Source organism: Triticum aestivum, chromosome 3B, assembly GCF_018294505.1.
Source record: "Triticum aestivum cultivar Chinese Spring chromosome 3B, IWGSC CS RefSeq v2.1, whole genome shotgun sequence".
NCBI lineage: Eukaryota > Viridiplantae > Streptophyta > Magnoliopsida > Poales > Poaceae > Triticum > Triticum aestivum.
Window position 1 is genome coordinate 773,059,749 of NC_057801.1, and position 22,466 is coordinate 773,082,214.

At 47.0% G+C, this 22,466-nt stretch overlaps 1 long non-coding RNA gene across 3 annotated transcripts; it reads left to right on the forward strand.

The window, feature by feature from the left end:
* The first annotated feature begins 14,922 nt into the window (after positions 1-14,922).
* LOC123072334 (uncharacterized) lies at positions 14,923-20,028 on the forward strand. Of its 3 annotated transcripts, none has more exons than XR_006435052.1 (6): positions 14,923-15,259; positions 15,729-15,823; positions 16,323-16,533; positions 17,424-17,650; positions 17,765-17,850; positions 19,043-20,028. It is a non-coding gene; the product is annotated as an uncharacterized lncRNA (long non-coding RNA). The 3 variants fall into 3 exon arrangements; XR_006435054.1 differs by having other exon boundaries at positions 16,349-16,533; XR_006435053.1 differs by having other exon boundaries at positions 16,462-16,533.
* Positions 20,029-22,466: the final 2,438 nt, after the last annotated feature.

Here is a 22,466-nt window from a genome sequence, read left to right on the forward strand (position 1 = left end):
AGTCATACAAGCATCATAATACAAGCCAGGGGCCTCGAGGGCTCGAATACAAGTGCTCGATCATAGACGAGTCAGCAGAAACAACAATATCTGAGTACAGACATAAGTTAAACAAGTTTGCCTTAAGAAGGCTAGCACAAACTGGGATACAGATCGAAAGAGGCGCAGGCCTCCTGCCTGGGATCCTCCTAACTACTCCTGGTCGTCGTCAGCGGGCTGCACGTAGTAGTAGGCACCTCCGGTGTAGTAGGGGTCGTCGTCGACGGTGGCGTCTGGCTCCTGGACTCCAGCATCTGGTTGCGACAACCAGAAAGAAAGGAAAGGGGAAAAAAGGGGGGAGAAAGCAACCGTGAGTACTCATCCAAAGTACTCGCAAGCAAGGAACTACACTACATATGCATGGGTATATGTGTAAGGAGGCCATATCAGTGGACTGAACTGCAGAATGCCAGAATAAGAGGGGGATAGCTAATCCTGTCGAAGACTACGCTTCTGGCAGCCTCCGTCTTGCAGCATGTAGAAGAGAGTAGATTGAAGTCCTCCAAGTAGCATCTCCAAGTAGCATCTCCAAGTAGCATCTCCAAGCATCTCCAGTCATCGCATAATCCTACCCGGCGATCCTCTCCTCGTCGCCCTGTAGAAAAGCGATCACCGGGTTGTCTGTGGAACTTGGAAGGGTGTGTTTTATTAAGTATCCGGTTCTAGTTGTCATAAGGTCAAGGTACAACTCCAAGTCGTCCTGTTACCGAAGATCACGGCTATTCGAATAGATTAACTTCCCTGCAGGGGTGCACCACATAACCCAACACGCTTGATCCCATTTGGCCGGACACACTTTCCTGGGTCATGCCCGGCCGCGGAAGATCAACACGTCGCAGCCCCACCTAGGCACAACAGAGAGGCCAGCACGCCGGTCTAAACCTAAGCGCACAGGGGTCTGGGCCCATCGCCCATAGCACACCTGCACGTTGCGTACGGCGGCCGAAAGCAGACCTAGCCTAGTGGCGTTCCAGTCCAATTCGGCGCGCGCCGCTCCGTCGCTGACGTCTGAAGTGCTTCGGCTGATACCACGACGTCGGGATACCCATAACTACTCCCGCGTAGATGGTTAGTGCGTATAGGCTCGTAGCCGACTCAGATCAAATACCAAGATCTCGTTAAGCGTGTTAAGTATCCGCGAACGCCGAACAGGGCCAGGCCCACCTGTCTCCTAGGTGGTCTCAACCTGCCCTGTCGCTCCGCCACAAAGTAACAGTCGGGGGCCGTCGGGAACCCAGGCCCACCTCTACCGGGATGGAGCCACCTGCCCCTTCAGCCCCCAACTCCGAACAGTATCACAGGTAATGTAACAGTGTAAAGTATATAGTATATGCCCGTGATCACCTCCCGAAGTGATCACAGCCCAGTAGTATAGCATGGCAGACGGACAAGAGTGTAGGGTCACTGATGGAACACTAGCATCCTATACTAAGCATTTAGGATTGCGGGTAAGGTATCAATGACTGTAGCAGCAATGACAGGCTATGCATCAGAATAGGATTAACGGAAAGCAGTAACATGCTACACTACTCTAATGCAAGCAGTATAGAGAAGAGTAGGCGATATCTGGTGATCAAAGGGGGGGCTTGCCTGGTTGCTCTGGCAAGAGAGAGAGGTCGTCAACTCCGTAGTCGAACTGGTCAGCAGCAGCGTCGGTCTCGTAGTCTACCGGAGAGAAGAGGGGGAAGAAATAATGAATACAGAGCAAACAAAGCACCACAAAATATATCAAGGCAATACGCGGTGTTCGGTGTGCCCTAACGCGGTAGTAGGTGATACCGGTGAAGGGGGGAAAACATCCGGGAAAGTATTCCCGGTGTTTCGTGTTTTCGGGCAGAGGAGCCGGAGGGGGAAAGTTGCGAGTTCGATAGGTTAGGGGTGTGTGGCGGACGAACGGACTGCGTATCCGGATTCGTCTCGTCGTTCTGAGCAACTTTCATGTTGAAAATATTTTAATCCGAGTTACGGATTAAAAGATATGATTTTCTAAAGATTTTATTAATTTCTGAAATTTAATTAATTATTTAATTTAATTCGAAAATGGATTTATGACATCAGCATGATGTCATGCTGACGTCAGCAGTCAACAGGGTTGACTTGGTCAACCTGACATGCGGGTCCAGTGGGACCCACCTGTCATTCTCTGTTTAGTTTAATTACAGATTAGTTAATCTAATTAGTGATTAGGTTAATCTAATCAGGATTAATTAACTTAATTAATTACTTACTTAATTAATTAATTAACATTTTAATTATTTTAATTATTATCTATTTATTCATTTAACATTTTTTTAATTCTTTTAAAAAAAACGTTATGGGGCGGGGCCCCCTAGTCAGTGGCCCGGGGGCTAGCGGGTTGGGCGTTGCGGCGCCCGACTGGGCGTTCGCCCAAATCGGCGGGCGAGGAGGACCGGGGCATGGCCGGGCGGCCACCGGAGGGGAAACGCCTAGGGGGGAAGCAGCAGGGCGCCAGGGCGCGACGGCGGGTGCGGGCGCGAGCGGAGAGAGAGGGAGGGCCGGGGTCGAGGGTGCGGTCGGTGGTGCCGGAGCACGACCAGGGGCTGAGCGGGGTGGCCGCGGGCGCCGGAGCGCGGACCGCTCGGTGAGTGAGCGAGGGGGAGAGGGGAGAGGTCGGGGCGGGACGGCCCGGCGCGGGCCGGTGGCGCCGGAGCGCGTCGAGCGGCGACGGCCGAGGCGACCTAGGGGGAGAGGAGGGCGAAGGGGGAGCTCACGAGGGGGAGTAGGGCAACGGGGCAGTGGGCTCGGGGGCGGTCGGGGAGGACCGGCGAGGTGATCCTCCGGGCGGCGGTGACGTGGTTCCGGCGAGGAGGCGGTCGAGGCGGCGAGGTGTGGTCCGGCGGGGGAGGTTCCTGGCGGCGGGACGGCGTCGAGCGGCGACGGCGGGCCGTCCACGGGCGCTGGGGACGGCGGGTCCGAGGCGCACGGCGTGCGGTTGAGGTGGCCGACGCGGTCCAGGTGGCGTGGGGTGCAGGGGAGTGCGGGAGGGGCGGCGTCGGCGTCGGGCCCGATCCCGATTGGATCGGGGGAAGAGGGAGAAAGCGAGTGGGGGGGCGAGTGGGTGGCTGTCGGTTAGGGTTTGGGGGAGGGAGTGGATAAGGAGGGGGGTAGCGGGGTGGGCCGGCCGGCCGGGCCTGGGGGTGTTGGCCCAGTTGGGCCACGGCCCGGGGGGGTTTGCTCTTATTTTTGTTTTCTGTTTTCTCTTTTGTATTTTCTTTATTTTCCTCTTTTCTTTTCTGTTTTATTTTTGTTTCCTATTATTTTAGGTTCCGTAAAAATATATACTTTGCATCTAATTTGAACATTTCGATTTAGTCCACCGCCACAAAAGTCTAGACCCCAATTAATTTGGTTTGATATTTTATCAATCTGTAAAGGCATTTAAATAATCAGGTTTGCTAATATTTAAATCGTTTTAGTGCATTAGAACACATAATAAAAGTGTGGTTCCTTCACAAATATTTAGTAAGGATTATTTGCCACAAACCGAACATTTTGGTTTTAATGTTTCAAAAGTTTTGTTGTTTGCCTTTCTTTCAAATTTGAATTTGGATCGGTTCTGAACTAACGCGAGATTAACGACAGTAACTTTGATGGCTTGGCATCATTAACACGTGATTATTATAGCCTAATTATCCGGGCGTCACAATTCTCCTCCACTACAAGAAATCTCGTCCCGAGATTTAAGAGGGGAGTAAGGGGGAAGTTCTGGTTATTCTAATGGATCTTCTCGAAGAAGTTAATCCCTTTCGTTGATGTCTTCATTTCTTTATTCCAAAGCATCATGATGAAGTTGTCGTCCTTTCTTCAGGGAACTCCATCATACTTACGAATAGGTAAGGGGGTATTCCGGCAGAACGAACCTATGCAAGGTTGACTATCTGGTAGCTAACATAGGGGAAGGTGGCGGAAAGTAACTCTCGAACTGGAACTCAAGAAAATATCGAGAGCAAGTAAGAAGGTACCATGAGAAGTTTCAAGCGGGTAGGCAATCATCCGATGCCTGAAACAAAGTGTAAAAGGGGTCCAGAGCAATGGTAATAAGTTTTGTGTCTGATACCAGAATAGATTACTAGGAAAGTGACCCCGTGAATTACATACGAAGTCAAGCACGAGGAATAACTTGGGCAACAGGGGTGTACAGGAGAGTCAGGTTTCGATCCTGTGAAACTGTGGGTTATGGGCCCACCATGTGGTTAAAAGTAGGAAGGTCGGTGACATCTTGCACGATCATGTAAGCAAGGCATGTCAGAGGAGAGTCTGAGGGTCATGTCGGCAACAACATAGGTACCAAGGGCGAGGGACGAAGAGAACCATTTTCCTGCTCGTTGAAACGAGGCGGACCAATAGGCAAGGTTCCCGTCCATCGGTGGTTACCAGAATGTCAACAACAATAGTAACAAGGTCTTACTGACAGAGTTGTACATCGAGGTGTTTGCACAAGCAGTGGATTATTACTGCTTATATCATATAGATCATAGAAAAGGTTTAAACAAACCAATGGAAGGAAAATATGATCATCAGATTAAACAGAACAATGGAAAGGAAAATATGTTTAAACACATATTTCAAGGGTATATCCTTCCCAAGGACAAGCAGAGCATGATATCCATGTCAGGATATTATGTAGAAAACTCTTTAGGTAGGGGAGAGAATTTTCATGACATTGCCCATACAGCGGTGTTAGGATAAGTGATAAATAAAATTTAGCATCGTGCTTCAAATGTTCCTGTTGAAAATCGGAGTACCATTGACATGCTTCGAGATAGCATTGACAGGGTCTTTAGGTGAAGATCCGACTTTAGAAACACGAAGGATCCATCAGGAATAACTTGTAGAATAAGTCTTACAATTTCCTCATGGAAGAATGGCTAAACTTGCTAAAAAGGATACCACAACAATAGGTCCTCCACCCAGGAGGGGGGGGTGCTAGGCATGACATCATGTTATCGGGTCATCAAAGGACCAACATCATAACTCTTGGAAAGTTGTCCCAACCATCATATCTGACCGAGATTCAGATCCGGTTGGTGTTAGGATACCTCAGACTTAGGATACCTGAGAAGAAAAGGTGCAACGCAAATTGACGAGATGACATGGTAAGATTCTCGGGGAAATGAACTATGAAGCGATTTCCGTTAACAAGAGTCCATCATTAACCCAAGGAGAGGACAAGGAGGTGTCTGGTGAACTCAACGGCAATTCACCGAGATTCCCAAAAAATGGATTTCCACCATTAAGTGAACAAGGAGATAACATTTGTCAGATCAAATGATATAAGGAAGTATGCTCGAGGAAAACATACACAATTAAACATTGGTTGAAGGGTGCGCCCGAAATATGGGTTGGGTTGCACGACCAATGTCAGAATGGTGATTCAATAATCAATAGCCTAAGAATAAACTTTCGACCATTAACTTCAAAAATAGGGTTGCTAGAAGGAAAGAATCCAAACAACACCGTTCACTTGTTGGAATTAACACGGGGACCAAGAAAGAATGGTGATGGTGAGAAGTATTTCCATGTCAAGAATTCTCAAGAGGTGGAACAAATCTCAGAACATTCTTGACATAAAGGATGGTAATACTCCAAGGTAAAGAAGAACAATTGCAGGATAGCAAGGAACTCAAGGTATAACAACAAACATGAACAAGCTTGTGTTGGTGGGAAGGCAATAAAGTGGTCGATGATAATACAATTCATCGAGGGCAAGGATGGTATTTCTCATCATGAATTCAATTGATATCCTGGATGAACTCAGAATGTTGATGATCACGACACCGTTGTCGCGAGAGTTCATGAAGATGTAATCGATCGGCGACGACATCAAGTCAAAGTAATGATGAAGTGAAAGGTTATTGGAACCAAGGGTACAACACAAACTCGAAATCAAGCTTGATGTTCAAAGCGAAATGATATGACAAGGAAGATCGACGTAAGTCTAGCTCATCATCGAAAGTTGTGCTCCGGAAGAAGGACCGGGTAGCACAGTTAAAATTAGCTCGATAATGATATAGCCGATCAGGCTAGGAACGACTTGAAGGATTAATAAATTTGTAAGCAGTGATGGGTTCAAATACTTGTTGAATCGCAATGCGAACTCGATTCAGTTATCGGTGTCTTTGAGTTTTTAATAACTCAGAGCCCGTGAAAAAAAGGTAGTACTTGATGAACTCATAAAAATTTAGGCAGTTCCATAATAATCTCGAGATACCATGGGGTAATACTCGATGACAGATCGAAGTAGAGGTTGGACTGGGGCATTGCTCTGCAGAAGACAAGTGCTTAAACTTGCACGAGAAATGGTATTTAAAGGAGAACATGGTCGGAACCAAGATTGCAAAAAGGCCAGATCCCAGATATAAGATGATCTTATATCAATGGAATAATTAATTTTAAAAGAAGCTTCGATGAGAAGATGTGTATCGTGTCCATGGGCATGAACACAAAGTTCAAGGTCGACTCCCACTTCCCCAATGCACAACCTTTCATTCACTTCTCGCGTTCAATGAAGTTGTAGTGTTGAAATTTTATCTGGCAAAATATCAGAAGAGTACGACTCGTGAAAACTTTCGAGCCCACACATATTAAGGAAGGCATAGGTTCAACCCATCGGGGCATCTTAGAATCATATACCAGAATCTTTAGAAGTAATTAACTCAAGCTCGAAGACATAGCATGGTTGAGAAAGCAGACGATACAATTTACCAAAGGCATTATGTATCAGAGAAAAGGCCCACAAGGTTATTGAATATGAAGGGCGTTGTCAGATAAAATCCAACAAAGGATCTGGTGGTCCACAAGGGATCTGACGTGAGCATCGGTACTCAACTAGAGGAAGCAAATTATAGAAACAACTGACTAACTCAATTGTCAAATGCAAAGGAATTGTGATTTCCAAATCAAGGGATCAGAAGCAATGCTCTGATTAGGGGTGGATAAGTTGAATAGCCTTAGTGTACAATCAAAGACAATTGGATTGGTCGAGAACCAATTCCAGTTAAAAGGATGGCAGCTCAGCCGGAAAATTAATTTATAAGGATCAATGATGATTGCGTGTATTCGCAAACATATTGAGTCAACGGACTCAAAATGATAATGACAAGGAATGTCATTAAGACTACGAGACTTATGGGATTAACCATAATGCAAGCAAGCAAGAATTTCAAGAGCCAAAGGCTCCAGAGGATTTTAGGAAGATCGAATATTATTTTAAAGACTTTTGTGAAACACATGAACAACTGGGGATGAGCGGATACTCGGCAAGCGCGAGTAATTATCCGTAGGGGTATTCATGCAGCAAGGAACTGCAGGGCAGTAAGCGTAAAGAATTCTCGGAATAACGAAGAGTATTTCAGGACATCTTGTAATAACAAGAGCAACTGGGGATGGCAATATGAACGATAGGTGTAAGTAGTTATCCAGAGGGATTTATCGATGGAAGTGAATTGCAAAAGCGATGGTACATAGTCTCGAGAGCACATCGTAGAGTATCTTCGGAATCTTCTGGTTAGCAGACGGTCATCTGAAGTGAGGGGCTCTCCGGGAGAAAGTACTTGCGAGAACCTAAAGTTAGTTTTGTTTTTAGCAAAATCGTTTAACCCGAATAGAAGAGAGTTCAGAATCCCAGAGTAAAGATCGAGGAGTAAAAGATCCTAATACCACCCAATGGCGACGTGGGCCCATGGGCCGCACAGCCATGTTAGTAAAAGTTTTTCAACGACTAGACTCGACTTCGGCCAAGGAGTTGGAAAGGGGATTCCTACAGGCAGTCGGCTCTGATACCAACTTGTGACGCCCCCGATTCAATCGTACACTAATCATGCACGCAAATGTGTACGATCAAGATCAGGGACTCACGGGAAGATATCACAACACAACTCTAAAACATAAATAAGTCATACAAGCATCATAATACAAGCCAGGGGCCTCGAGGGCTCGAATACAAGTGCTCGATCATAGACGAGTCAGCGGAAGCAACAATATCTGAGTACAGACATAAGTTAAACAAGTTGCCTTAAGAAGGCTAGCACAAACTGGGATACAGATCGAAAGAGGCGCAGGCCTCCTGCCTGGGATCCTCCTAACTACTCCTGGTCGTCGTCAGCGGGCTGCACGTAGTAGTAGGCACCTCCAGTGTAGTAGGGGTCGTCGTCGACGGTGGCGTCTGGCTCCTGGACTCCAGCATCTGGTTGCGACAACCAGAAAGAAAGGAAAGGGGAAAAAAGGGGGGAGAAAGCAACCGTGAGTACTCATCCAAAGTACTCGCAAGCAAGGAACTACACTACATATGCATGGGTATATGTGTAAGGAGGCCATATCAGTGGACTGAACTGCAGAATGCCAGAATAAGAGGGGGATAGCTAATCCTGTCGAAGACTACGCTTCTGGCAGCCTCCGTCTTGCAGCATGTAGAAGAGAGTAGATTGAAGTCCTCCAAGTAGCATCTCCAAGTAGCATATCCAGTAGCATCTCCAAGCGCATCTCCAGTCGCATCGCATAGCATAATCCTACCCGGCGATCCTCTCCTCGTCGCCCTGTAGAAAAGCGATCACCGGGTTGTCTGTGGAACTTGGAAGGGTGTGTTTTATTAAGTATCCGGTTCTAGTTGTCATAAGGTCAAGGTACAACTCCAAGTCGTCCTGTTACCGAAGATCACAGCTATTCGAATAGATTAACTTCCCTGCAGGGGTGCACCACATAACCCAACACGCTCGATCCCATTTGGCCGGACACACTTTCCTGGGTCATGCCCGGCCTCGGAAGATCAACACGTCGCAGCCCCGCCTAGGCAAACAGAGAGGCCAGCACGCCGGTCTAAACCTAAGCGCACAAGGGTCTGGGCCCATCGCCCATAGCACACCTGCACGTTGCGTGGGCGGCCGGAAGCAGAACTAGCCCCTTAATACAAGAGCAGGCTTACGTTCCAATCCGGCGCGCGCCGCTCCGTTGCTGACGTCTGAAGTGCTTCGGCTGATACCACGACGTCGGGATACCCATAACTACTCCCGCGTAGATGGTTAGTGCGTATAGGCTCGTAGCCAACTCAGATCAAATACCAAGATCTCGTTAAGCGTGTTAAGTATCCGCGAACGCCGAACAAGGCCAGGCCCACCTGTCTCCTAGGTGGTCTCAACCTGCCCTGTCGCTCCGCCACAAAGTAACAGTCGGGGGCCGTCGGGAACCCAGGCCCACCTCTACCGGGATGGAGCCACCTGCCCCTTCAGCCCCCAACTCCGAACAGTATCACAGGTAATGTAACAGTGTAAAGTATATAGTATATGCCCGTGATCACCTCCCGAAGTGATCACAGCCCAGTAGTATAGCATGGCAGACGGACAAGAGTGTAGGGTCACTGATGGAACACTAGCATCCTATACTAAGCATTTAGGATTGCGGGTAAGGTATCAATGACTGTAGCAGCAATGACAGGCTATGCATCAGAATAGGATTAACGGAAAGCAGTAACATGCTACACTACTCTAATGCAAGCAGTATAGAGAAGAGTAGGCGATATCTGGTGATCAAAGGGGGGGCTTGCCTGGTTGCTCTGGCAAGAAGGAGGGGTCGTCAACTCCGTAGTCGAACTGGTCAGCAGCAGCGTCGGTCTCGTAGTCTACCGGAGAGAAGAGGGGGAAGAAATAATGAATACAGAGCAAACAAAGCACCACAAAATATATCAAGGCAATATGCGGTGTTCGGTGTGCCCTAACGCGGTAGTAGGTGATACCGGTGAAGGGGGGAAAACATCCGGAAAAGTATTCCCGGTGTTTCGTGTTTTCGGGCAGAGGAGCCGGAGGGGGAAAGTTGCGAGTTCGATAGGTTAGGGGTGTGTGGCGGACGAACGGACTGCGTATCCGGATTCGTCTCGTCGTTCTGAGCAACTTTCATGTTGAAAATATTTTAATCCGAGTTACGTATTAAAAGATATGATTTTCTAAAGATTTTATTAATTTCTGAAATTTAATTAATTATTTAATTTAATTCGAAAATGGATTTATGACATCAGCATGATGTCATGCTGACGTCAGCAGTCAACAGGGTTGACTTGGTCAACCTGACATGCGGGTCCAGTGGGACCCACCTGTCATTCTCTGTTTAGTTTAATTACAGATTAGTTAATCTAATTAGTGATTAGGTTAATCTAATCAGGATTAATTAACTTAATTAATTACTTAATTAATTAATTAATTAACATTTTAATTATTTTAATTATTATCTATTTATTCATTTAACATTTTTTTTAATTCTTTTTAAAAAAAACGTTATGGGGCGGGGCCCCCTAGTCAGTGGCCCGGGGGCTAGCGGGTTGGGCGTTGCGGCGCCCGACTGGGCGTTCGCCCAAATCGGCGGGCGAGGAGGACCGGGGCATGGCCGGGCGGCCACCGGAGGGGAAACGCCTAGGGGGGAAGCAGCAGGGCGCCAGAGCGCGACGGCGGGTGCGGGCGCGAGCGGAGAGAGAGGGAGGGCCGGGGTCGAGGGTGCGGTCGGTGGTGCCGGAGCACGACCAGGGGCTGAGCGGGGTGGCCGCGGGCGCCGGAGCGCGGACCGCTCGGTGAGTGAGCGAGGGGGAGAGGGGAGAGGTCGGGGGCGGGACGGCCCGGCGCGGGCCGGTGGCGCCGGAGCGCGTCGAGCGGCGACGGCCGAGGCGACCTAGGGGGAGAGGAGGGCGAAGGGGGAGCTCACGAGGGGGAGTAGGGCAACGGGGCAGTGGGCTCGGGGGCGGTCGGGGAGGACCGGCGAGGTGATCCTCCGGGCGGCGGTGACGTGGTTCCGGCGAGGAGGCGGTCGAGGCGGCGAGGTGTGGTCCGGCGGGGGAGGTTCCTGGCGGCGGGACGGCGTCGAGCGGCGACGGCGGGACGTCCACGGGCGCTGGGGACAGCGGGTCCGATGCGCACGGCGTGCGGTTGAGGTGGCTGACGCGGTCCAGGCGGCGTGGGGCGCAGGGGAGTGCGGGAGGGGCGGCGTCGGCGTCGGGCCCGATCCCGATTGGATCGGGGGAGAGGGAGAAAGCGAGTGGGGGGGGCGAGTGGGTGGCTGTCGGTTAGGGTTTGGGGGAGGGAGTGGATAAGGAGGGGGTAGCGGGGTGGGCCGGCCGGCCGGGCCTGGGGGTGTTGGCCCAGTTGGGCCACGGCCCGGGGGGGGTTTGCTCTTATTTTTGTTTTCTGTTTTCTCTTTTGTATTTTCTTTATTTTCCTCTTTTCTTTTCTGTTTTATTTTTGTTTCCTATTATTTTAGGTTCTGTAAAAATATATACTTTGCATCTAATTTGAACATTTCGATTTAGTCCACCGCCACAAAAGTCTAGACCCCAATTAATTTGGTTTGATATTTTATCAATCTATAAAGGCATTTAAATAATCAGGTTTGCTAATATTTAAATCATTTTAGTGCATTAAAACACATAATAAAAGTGTGGTTCCTTCACAAATATTTAGTAAGGATTATTTGCCACAAACCGAACATTTTGGTTTTAATGTTTCAAAAGTTTTGTTGTTTGCCTTTCTTTCAAATTTGAATTTGGATCGGTTCTGAACTAACGCGAGATTAACGACAGTAACTTTGATGGCTTGGCATCATTAACACGTGATTACTATAGCCTAATTATCCGGGCGTCACACATTTCATGTTGAAATTGGATGAATTGTGCAAATGTTGTCTCTCCTCCTCCATGCTCAAGCACAACATTCTCACCCTGAAATTGAAACCCTTGATCGTAGATACGTTCCGGATGCTCATCCTCTACGATAATACTCCCTCTGTTCCTTTATATAAAGTGCATTTGTTTTTTGATAAAATCCCAAAATATAAGGTGCATTTCTTTTAATTCCTGATAATTCCCTTATTAGCCCTCCTAAAAATAGAAAAGTATCTCTCTCCTGATTGTTAGTATCTCTCCTTGTAGCAAAAGAAAAAAAAAGTATATCTCTCTTGATTGCTTGCATTTCTTACTTTTTTGGACTAATTGATTTACTTTCACCTAACCTAAAGATTTATCAAGGGTAATTTTGTCCAAATTTCTCTATAATTATGTGCCCTGGTCATCGTGCCAAAAAATAATACGCCTTATATCAAGGAACAGAGGGAGTATTGTGCATGATTACACAAGCAGTCATCACCTCCCACAACCCTTGGTGCTCTAAGTTCTAGCAGGATACCGAGCGAGGCCCCATCAATATTGAAGAACACCAAAGGCACGCTCGACATATTTCCTAGCACTCTTGCTCTTGGGAAAATCTTTTCCTTTTCTCTCCGACAGGGTTGAGGATTGTCTTTACGATAGTGGTCCATTGAGGATAGATACCATCACCTAGGTAGTATCCTTTGTCGTAGTTGTGGCCATTGATATTAACATTCACCGGCGGGCTGTTGCCTTCTGCAAGCCTTGCAAACACCGGCGAGCGTTGACGCACGTTGATATCACTGTGCGATCCGGTCATGCCGAAGAAAGAGTGCCAGATCCAGAGATATTGTGAGCCAACGACCTCAAGTATGACAGTGCAAGCCCTGACATGGCCCTTATACTGCCCTTGCCAAGCAGAAGGGAAGTTCTTCCACTACCAGTGCATGCCCTCTATGCTGCCAAGCATCCCTGGGAAGCGCCTGCCGGCATTCATCGCCAACAAGCGGGTTGTATCTGCAGTAGTCGGCTCTCTCAAGTACTCGGCGCCAAACACAACAATCACAGTCCTGCAGAACCTGTACATGGACTCTAGGCACGTAGACTCACTCATACAGACGTACTCATCAATGAGATCACCGGGCACTCCGTATGCAAGCATCCGGATGGTGGGTGGTGGCGGCGAGGGAGGTGTGGAGGCACGGACTACTGGCAGAGACACGGAACTGGGCGGGCGGCGACGGCGACGGGGCAGGGCAAAGGATGGCCAATGTGCCACCGACTAACGGGCCAGGGGGAGTAGGCGCGCGTCGCGCGCATCCGCTCTGTGTCCGCACCGACGCAAATCAGGCCGGGAATGGGTCGGGAGGCGGACGAAAAGCGTACGCTTGTCCGTTTGGGTCAGCGTGTTGGGTCGACTTTTCTGTTTGCGGCGACCCAAACGAACACGTGCGGATGAAATGGATCGACGCGTTGGAGTTGCTCTAAGGTCCAAACACCTCAACCATGATAGTTGCAAACCTGACCATGACATCTCCGCTTATTTTCTCAGGCATCAGTAGGTACTCATCCCACGAATCAGCAGTTGTGCCATATGCAAGCATCCGGAGTGCGACCATGCACTTCTGGTAACCAGAGAAGCCAATCGACCCCACGGCGACCTTTTTAAGGATGAAGTAGTCATCATAGAACCGGGCGCCATGGTACAAACGATGGAAGATAGTCTTGCGCATCCGAAAACGCCGACAAAAATGGTCAGCGAAGAGTGCATCCAAGGCAAAGTAGTCGTCCATCGGTGTCAAATGACCGCGCGCCCTATTGCGGTTGAGCACTCTATGACCCTTGATTGAGCCCTTGAAATTGAGAACATGTATTCCTCCTCACGCTCTGCGTCTTCAAGGACCGCCTGCATCATCACCGTCTCATCGGAGTACTCCTGCTCATCCAACGAGCTCTCGGACGACTCAACATACTGCTCGTATATGTACTCCAAATCAGAATCTCTTTCTAGAAAGAAGGGCAAATTATTTTTAGCTCTGGCGATTCATCAAACAGTTGTCGGGCATGGTGAGTATAGCAGTAGCGGATGGTACCTGGTGGGGCGGCGGGAGGACAGGGGTTGAACGGCAATGGAAGGTAATCGGGGTGGAGCCCTGCGAGCACTGGAGGTGACGAAGATGTAGAGTTCCGACAGGGGTGTGGCGTGGCGGTCGGGTGGTGGAGCGGCAGCAAAGACAAGAGAGAAAAAAGGAAGAAGAGAAAATCGAGAGGATGAAGGGTTAAAGGCGTGGGGTCCAGGAAGGGGTTTGGGTGGGCCGGGGTGTCGGAGTCCTATGTGTCTTGTGTCCAGACTCTCGCAAACCACCCCATTTTTATCTCGGTTAGTAGGAGAAAACGCGTACGGACTGTCCCGCGGATCGCTACAGAACTGCGTTGGATGACTTCCGCAGTCTGAATAGAGCGATCTAAAAGGATGCGGATAGTTTGCGGGTCCACCTTAAAGGTGCCCTTCACTGGAAACGATAGAGAGCGAGGGAGCAAAAACAATCAGATTTGAGCAGATCGTACGGCTGTCCACTCGGCGGATAAAACCCACTGCCGCCTAGCGTTTTACGAGTGAAGATCTTTGCTATCAGCCCCAGCTACAAAGCTTCAGTTTTGCCAGCATGCATGTTTTTTAATAAAACAATTTGAACTTGAAATAATAACTGAGATGGGTGAAGAAAATTGCACATCACTCAACCAACGCATAAAACATTAGAGAAAGGATTACCGTAAAGTGCCCACAAAGTCAAAGCTGTTTAGTAAGGTACTCATCTACGTCCTTTGAGATATTTGGAAACATAGCATTGGAATCATCTTATTTGTAAGCACACTACGTGCTTGATGTTGCTTATCTTATCTTATTTATTTTTGCGGGGCTTGATGTTGCTTATCTGATCAAGGAATCCAGAAACAAGAATAGAAGCTCCTCATCCCGCACCACAGCCATTTGGCATTCCTGGCCGTCGGATCTGGTTGCTTGATCGGATCTGGGCCGTCGGATCGACCCCTGTAACGACCTGGACCGTCGGATCGGGAGCTAGCACTGCTGGAATGAATAGTAATGGTAGCAAAATGTAAATATCATGCCCCTACCGGGGTATTTTGGTCATTTCACTTGCCGGGGTATAAAAAGGCCGGCTCCAGTGGAGGCAACCCTAGACAGCTCCCCTCCCCCTGCCGCGCGCCTCCTCCCCCCCCTCTCTCGTTCCCCTCCCTCTCGCGTGCCTCCTCTCCTCCCGCCTCGCCGCCGCCTCCTGTCCCCTCCCGCGCCCACCTCCCTGCCCTGCCGCCAGCGCCGCCGCCGCCGCTTGCCCGGGCAGGCCCGTGGCTGGATGAGACGAGGGAGGGAGCCTATCTCTCGCGCAGCCGTCGCTCTTGCTCCTCTGGGCCTCTGCTCCGGCCCGAGCCGCCCCTGCTCCTCTGCGCTTCCCTGCTCCACGTGTGATCATACTGGCCCTCTCCTTGTGCTAGCCCCTTGCGGCCGTGAAGGGCGGCGGAGCCCTCAGGAGCGGCGGCGGCGGAGCCATCAGAAGTGTGGTGAGATACCCTCCCTCTCTTGCCATCCCCCGCCCCTTCTCCTCCCTCGACTCGCCGCTTTCCTTTCATTCCCTCTGTCCTAGGGATTCCAATCTGATTTGCTGTTATCGCGAGCGTGACGATGGTGAATTTTTATGGCTGTGCAGATCGAGCACCGGCCCCCGATGGCATGCTTGCCTGATACTTACGAGATTTTAGCCCTAAATAATGGGTGGATTGGTTACTTCCTGGATTGCCGCACACAGTACGGCAGCACGCCGCGCGTAGTCTCCTCGCCTTCTACTCCATCTGTTCACGGAGATTAGTGAGAAATCAGGCAGGTCCACGGCTTAGTATAATTGTGATTTTCGCTGTTGACTCTATTAATGGAAGAACGTAATGGGTTGTACAGATTCTCATCTACCTTCTCTGCAATGCAAATCCCATCTCTTTTTTACAATCTTTCCTGATCATTCATTTGATCGTGTAGGCAAGGTCTTGCGTGAAGGTCATCCTCCTACATCGCTCTGTCACACACTTTGATTTGAGTTAGAACAGAGGAACCCAGATTTCTTTGCGTCACCTGTAAGTAGCAACAAGACCTTGCAATTTCTAATTTTCTAGGCATTCACCATTTTTTTAATTTAATCAGCAGTATTCTTAATTTCTTCTATCATATGTTTGTAAGATAATTCCATGCCTTGTTCCAGTAATTGATGAGACTGCTCTTAATTTACCAATATGTCATCTAGAACGTATCCATCTGCTAATGACTTGACGGAGTAATAGAAATGAGCTATTGAATATTTTTTAGAACAGATACAACTGCTTGTAATTCTGAAGAATTAGTTTGAAACAACCTGTGAAAAATTTAGGATGATACTAATTTTAGTGGCCACGGAAGTGTATCGAATTTACCTAATATTGAAATATAAGTGTCGATGGACAAGAACGAACAACTTTTACCTTCAATATTTAAGATCTTGTTTTCTGATACTCTAGATCACAATGCAACATAGATTATAGTGTACTGTTTTTTTTAATAAATAGTAATATGTATACTTATTTGTTTATGTGGCGTTAGCGCCCCTCTGTGTTACCTTGCCCCAGGACCCTGAAATCTCAGGACCGGCCCTGTGAGCACGCCATGGATTTCTCTGATCCGCGATGGTCGCCGTCGGCAATGCTCACACCTGGTCTGCTCTTCTCTTGTGGATGTGCAGGAAGAAAAGGGCCATTGGATTGTACGGGAAGAACGGGATGTTGTTCTTTGCTGCTCGACCACATTGCCGCTGGTAAGCTCGTTGCTCTCCCTCCTACTACATTCATATGTGTCTGCTGCTAAAACAACAGTCTCCACCGATTAGCCTAGCGCATGCCACTGTTTGTGTAGTTAATTGCTGCACACAATTTTTGTACAGGGTTTCTTAATCCTGGTTCAGGTCAATTGATTGATCCAGGCAGATCATGGAGGCCGGTTCTCAAATTTTTGTTTGGGGAATCCTTCAAATGTTAATTTTCTATGTGTGCTGGTTAGGTAATTGGTTCACACGTAGGCGTACCATACCTCATCTCTTCATGCAAATATAGTCCAAGAGATTGTCTATTTCTGTGTGTTCTCCATCAAGATGTTAACTGAACTTCAAAATAAATCGGTTGTTTATTTGTCTAAAGTTATTTCAACCTAAGAGAACTTGGGGTTGTTTAGAGTTAGATATTTTGTAGAAGGTTGCCGTGATGCTATACTACTGACAAGTCACAAATTGATAAAGATATTTAGATGGATCTGGTCGAGTTAACTGCTACAATGCTAACTCTAATTAGCATTACTAGCATATTTATGGTTTCCTTAACTGTTAATAACTTATGTAATGCTCTATCATCTACAAAATATCCGTGCAAACACCCATTGCTGCTCGCCATGGATACATGCTTTCTCAACCTCGTGTGATACGCCACCCTCCTCCATCAGCTGCGTACAGGTCTATATGTGTGGAGATTGATAACGCTAAGTAACTAATTTTTATTTTAGTATTATATGTATATAAATCTTCTCTACAGGCATGTTCCCCACAGCGAGCTTAGACATGTTTTTGCTTTCCTGATTTTTTGTGTGGTATATTATGTGTACATGTGCACGTTGCTTCTCCTTCGATGTTGCACTCACTTAGACTTCTGTTTTCAGAACCATTTCTCCTGCCAGTCCCTTCAATGTCCCTCAAAGTCTGCAGAATCTCACCATTTGTGTTTGCTTAGCCATCCTACGAAGGTGCTCTGTTCAACTTGGCCTCTGTGTGACGAACATCGAACCAATGATGCATTTGTATCTCCTTTGGCTGGATACAAAGTTCCATATTCCGGGAAGAAGGGCTTAAATGATGCATGTGGATAATTGAAGGGCCGCATTAATAGGTAACCTGTAATTATTGTATTTTTAGGCAAGATAGGATATGTATTCTTAGTGCTCACGGATTGCTGGTACCACATGGATCATATTTGTTTCTAATACAATATTTTCTTGTGTAGGCCTTTTCTATTTGGTCATTTGATTGCACCAAAGATTTATTATTTTCCACTGCTTAAGGGCACAACCAATGAGGCAATTTCTGGAGGTAAAGAATTTCGTGTGTTTTTCATGTAGTGAGTGCTTTGCTCTATTTTCTTCCTTCACATTGGTTGAAACTTCTCTACTGCTGAGAAACTTATTGCTTAATGGCCGAAGGAAGAATCTCTATTATTATGTATACTAAAATAAACTCATGGGAATGTTAAGTAATGTCCATGCTATTTGACAATCACCTTTGAACTTAAATAATGCTCTACCATCTTTGGTATTTTGTTTCTCTGGTGTGTATGAATTTAGTGATTATGCAAGTTTCTCGTTGAGATTTTACTTTCAAGAAGGTTCCATTTGGATATATGAATTAACAATAGATTATGATTAGTGCAGACCAGTTGGTCAAAATATAGAACTTGAGCTCCTTTCAGTTTACTTAGTGACATATATTCTTGCCACATTCGTCCACTGTTGTCACAAATAAAGACAATGGCATATTCAAATAAGGTAAAAGTATTACTGATTTAGTTTCTAATTCCATATAGTAATTTAAAATGCTTAGAAATGTGCAGACTAACTGGCATTTTAGGAATTGGCCACTGGAAATAAACCGAGAGAGGCTCGGGTATTGGTTGTCGAACATTATTTTTGCATGACTTTTCAGCAAAACCATGGTATCATGAACCGTTACTCCACTAAACAGATAGGGCAGACACCTTTAGGACAGACTGTGGTTGCTTATTTAAGTGTGTCAACAAGTTAAAATTTCATATGTAGGAGTGGGTCAATTCAAGTCGGTAGCAAGCTGTCACATGTCCAATTAAAAAAAACATAATTATGTCTAACATAATCTATATTGATCAGCTATACTCAATCCACCAGTCCAGTCTATGGTATTGTTAATTAGATGATCAATATTGGATAGGAAAAGAGTTTGTATGAGCAAAAATAGAAAGAAGTCTGCAGTGCAAAATGTGTTTGCTCAACTAATTTAAGCTCAGAGTCCTGTTTTACTATGTATCCGATGACTTCTTATCATTGGCATAATCTTGGAGATTCAGTTGAGCTACAAAGCATCATGACATATGAGATTTTCCAACTTACCTTTGGAATAGAAATGATATCTCACATATGTTTACTTTGATCCTGTAGTTTGCTTCAGTCATGTTTTACGCATATTTCCTTTCACACCCCTATCATACATGGGTTCTCACACATGTTCACTTTGATCTTGCCATTTGCTTCAGCCAACAACGACCTAGCTGGACACCGGGCTCTCTCAGAGTTTAGCGACTGGTGGCCGTCAGATCGTTTTGCTTGATGCGATCTGGGCCGTCGGATCATGCCACCGGATGACCTCGACCGTCGGATCTGGGAGCGACACTGTAGGAATGAATAGATACTCTTCCCCCGCGATCTGGCTCACTCCGTGATTTTGGCTGTGCCTCGTTGGCGTGTGGGGTCTCTCGCTGGCGGGCCCCACATGTCATTTGCTATGGCTGGGGCAGGCCCCGTGCGGCCGGTCGGCGCTCTCCAGAGGCAAAAGATATCATGCCACCGCTGAAATTCTTGTCCCCTGCCGAGGGCATTTTTGGTTTTTCGTGTCGCCGGCACCAAATGCCTTGCCCCGATTTGTGGCCTCTTCTCCAATCGGGTGACAAAGCTAGGGTTCAGTCTTCTCCTCTCACCTCCGTCTTCTCGTGCGCAGTCATCCTTGCTCCTCTTCTCTCCGGCCCGAGCGGCCGCCTCCGGCGGCCACTAGCTCGTTGCCCCGGTCATATCCGCGACTAGAGTTTCTCTTAGCTGGCGAGGGGCTATGATGATCGGTTTTTGCTGATATAAGCATGCTCTCGAGCAATCGAGGCACTTGTGGGTATTAAGTTGGACCCCCTCTTTTCTTTGTGCCGTTTTGATCATGTGCTTATTTTAGTGGCTCTGTCCTTGGATGGTCATTTCTGATGAGTGATAACCAAGGCAGTTCCACCCTTGTAAGAACAGATTGATCTGGTGATGGAGACATTAGGGGAAGGGTCATGATCGAGCAAAGCCGAATCTGAGCCCAGTCGAATGCAGTTCTGGTCTCAAGCACAGTGTGCTATGTTGTTGCCATTCTGTAATTGTATTTAGCGCCTCTTTGGTTTGCAGGAATTTAAGAACACACTGAAGGAAAAAAAATGAATGATTGCATTGTTAGGGCGTCTCCATCGGTGACCCCGAAAGTTCTATCCGCAAATCAAGCTTGATGTTCAAAGCGAAATGATATGACAAGGAAGATCGACGTAAGTCTAGCTCATCATCGAAAGTTGTGCTCCGGAAGAAGGACCGGGTAGCACAGTTAAAATTAGCTCGATAATGATATAGCCGATCAGGCTAGGAACGACTTGAAGGATTAATAAATTTGTAAGCAGTGATGGGTTCAAATACTTGTTGAATCGCAATGCGAACTCGATTCAGTTATCGGTGTCTTTGAGTTTTTAATAACTCAGAGCCCGTGAAAAATTTGAATTAGTGAGAAGGTAGTACTTGATGAACTCATAAAAATTTAGGCAGTTCCATAATAATCTCGAGATACCATGGGGTAATACTCGATGACAGATCGAAGTAGAGGTTGGACTGGGGCATTGCTCTGCAGAAGACAAGTGCTTAAACTTGCACGAGAAATGGTATTTAAAGGAGAACATGGTCGGAACCAAGATTGCAAAAAGGCCAGATCCCAGATATAAGATGATCTTATATCAATGGAATAATTAATTTTAAAAGAAGCTTCGATGAGAAGATGTGTATCGTGTCCATGGGCATGAACACAAAGTTCAAGGTCGACTCCCACTTCCCCAATGCACAACCTTTCATTCACTTCTCGCGTTCAATGAAGTTGTAGTGTTGAAATTTTATCTGGCAAAATATCAGAAGAGTACGACTCGTGAAAACTTTTGAGCCCACACATATTAAGGAAGGCATAGGTTCAACCCATCGGGGCATCTTAGAATCATATACCAGAATCTTTAGAAGTAATTAACTCAAGCTCGAAGACATAGCATGGTTGAGAAAGCAGACGATACAATTTACCAAAGGCATTATGTATCAGAGAAAAGGCCCACAAGGTTATTGAATATGAAGGGCGTTGTCAGATAAAATCCAACAAAGGATCTGGTGGTCCACAAGGGATCTGACGTGAGCATCGGTACTCAACTAGAGGAAGCAAATTATAGAAACAACTGACTAACTCAATTGTCAAATGCAAAGGAATTGTGATTTCCAAATCAAGGGATCAGAAGCAATGCTCTGATTAGGGGTGGATAAGTTGAATAGCCTTAGGGTACAATCAAAGACAATTGGATTGGTCGAGAACCAATTCCAGTTAAAAGGATGGCAGCTCAGCCGGAAAATTAATTTATAAGGATCAATGATGATTGCGTGTATTCGCAAACATATTGAGTCAACGGACTCAAAATGATAATGACAAGGAATGTCATTAAGACTACGAGACTTATGGGATTAACCATAATGCAAGCAAGCAAGAATTTCAAGAGCCAAAGGCTCCAGAGGATTTTAGGAAGATCGAATATTATTTTAAAGACTTTTGTGAAACACATGAACAACTGGGGATGAGCGGATACTCGGCAAGCGCGAGTAATTATCCGTAGGGGTATTCATGCAGCAAGGAACTGCAGGGCAGTAAGCGTAAAGAATTCTCGGAATAACGAAGAGTATTTCAGGACATCTTGTAATAACAAGAGCAACTGGGGATGGCAATATGAACGATAGGTGTAAGTAGTTATCCAGAGGGATTTATCGATGGAAGTGAATTGCAAAAGCGATGGTACATAGTCTCGAGAGCACATCGTAGAGTATCTTCGGAATCTTCTGGTTAGCAGACGGTCATCTGAAGTGAGGGGCTCTCCGGGAGAAAGTACTTGCGAGAACCTAAAGTTAGTTTTGTTTTTAGCAAAATCGTTTAACCCGAATAGAAGAGAGTTCAGAATCCCAGAGTAAAGATCGAGGAGTAAAAGATCCTAATACCACCCAATGGCGACGTGGGCCCATGGGCCGCACAGCCATGTTAGTAAAAGTTTTTCAACGACTAGACTCGACTTCGGCCAAGGAGTTGGAAAGGGGATTCCTACAGGCAGTCGGCTCTGATACCAACTTGTGACGCCCCCGATTCAATCGTACACTAATCATGCACGCAAATGTGTACGATCAAGATCAGGGACTCACGGGAAGATATCACAACACAACTCTAAAACATAAATAAGTCATACAAGCATCATAATACAAGCCAGGGGCCTCGAGGGCTCGAATACAAGTGCTCGATCATAGACGAGTCAGCGGAAGCAACAAATATCTGAGTACAGACATAAGTTAAACAAGTTGCCATAAGATGGCTAGCACAAACTGGGATACAGATCGAAAGAGGCGCAGGCCTCCTGCCTGGGATCCTCCTAACTACTCCTGGTCGTCGTCGTCAGCCTGCACGTAGTAGTAGGCACCTCCAATGTAGTAGTCGTCGTCGACGCTGGCTCCTGGCTCCTGGACTCCAGCATCTGGTTGCGTCAACCAGAAAGAAAGGAAAGGGGAAAAAAGGAGGGAGAAAGCAACCGTGAGTACTCATCCAAAGTACTCGCAAGCAAGGAACTACACTACATATGCATGGGTATATGTATAAGGAGG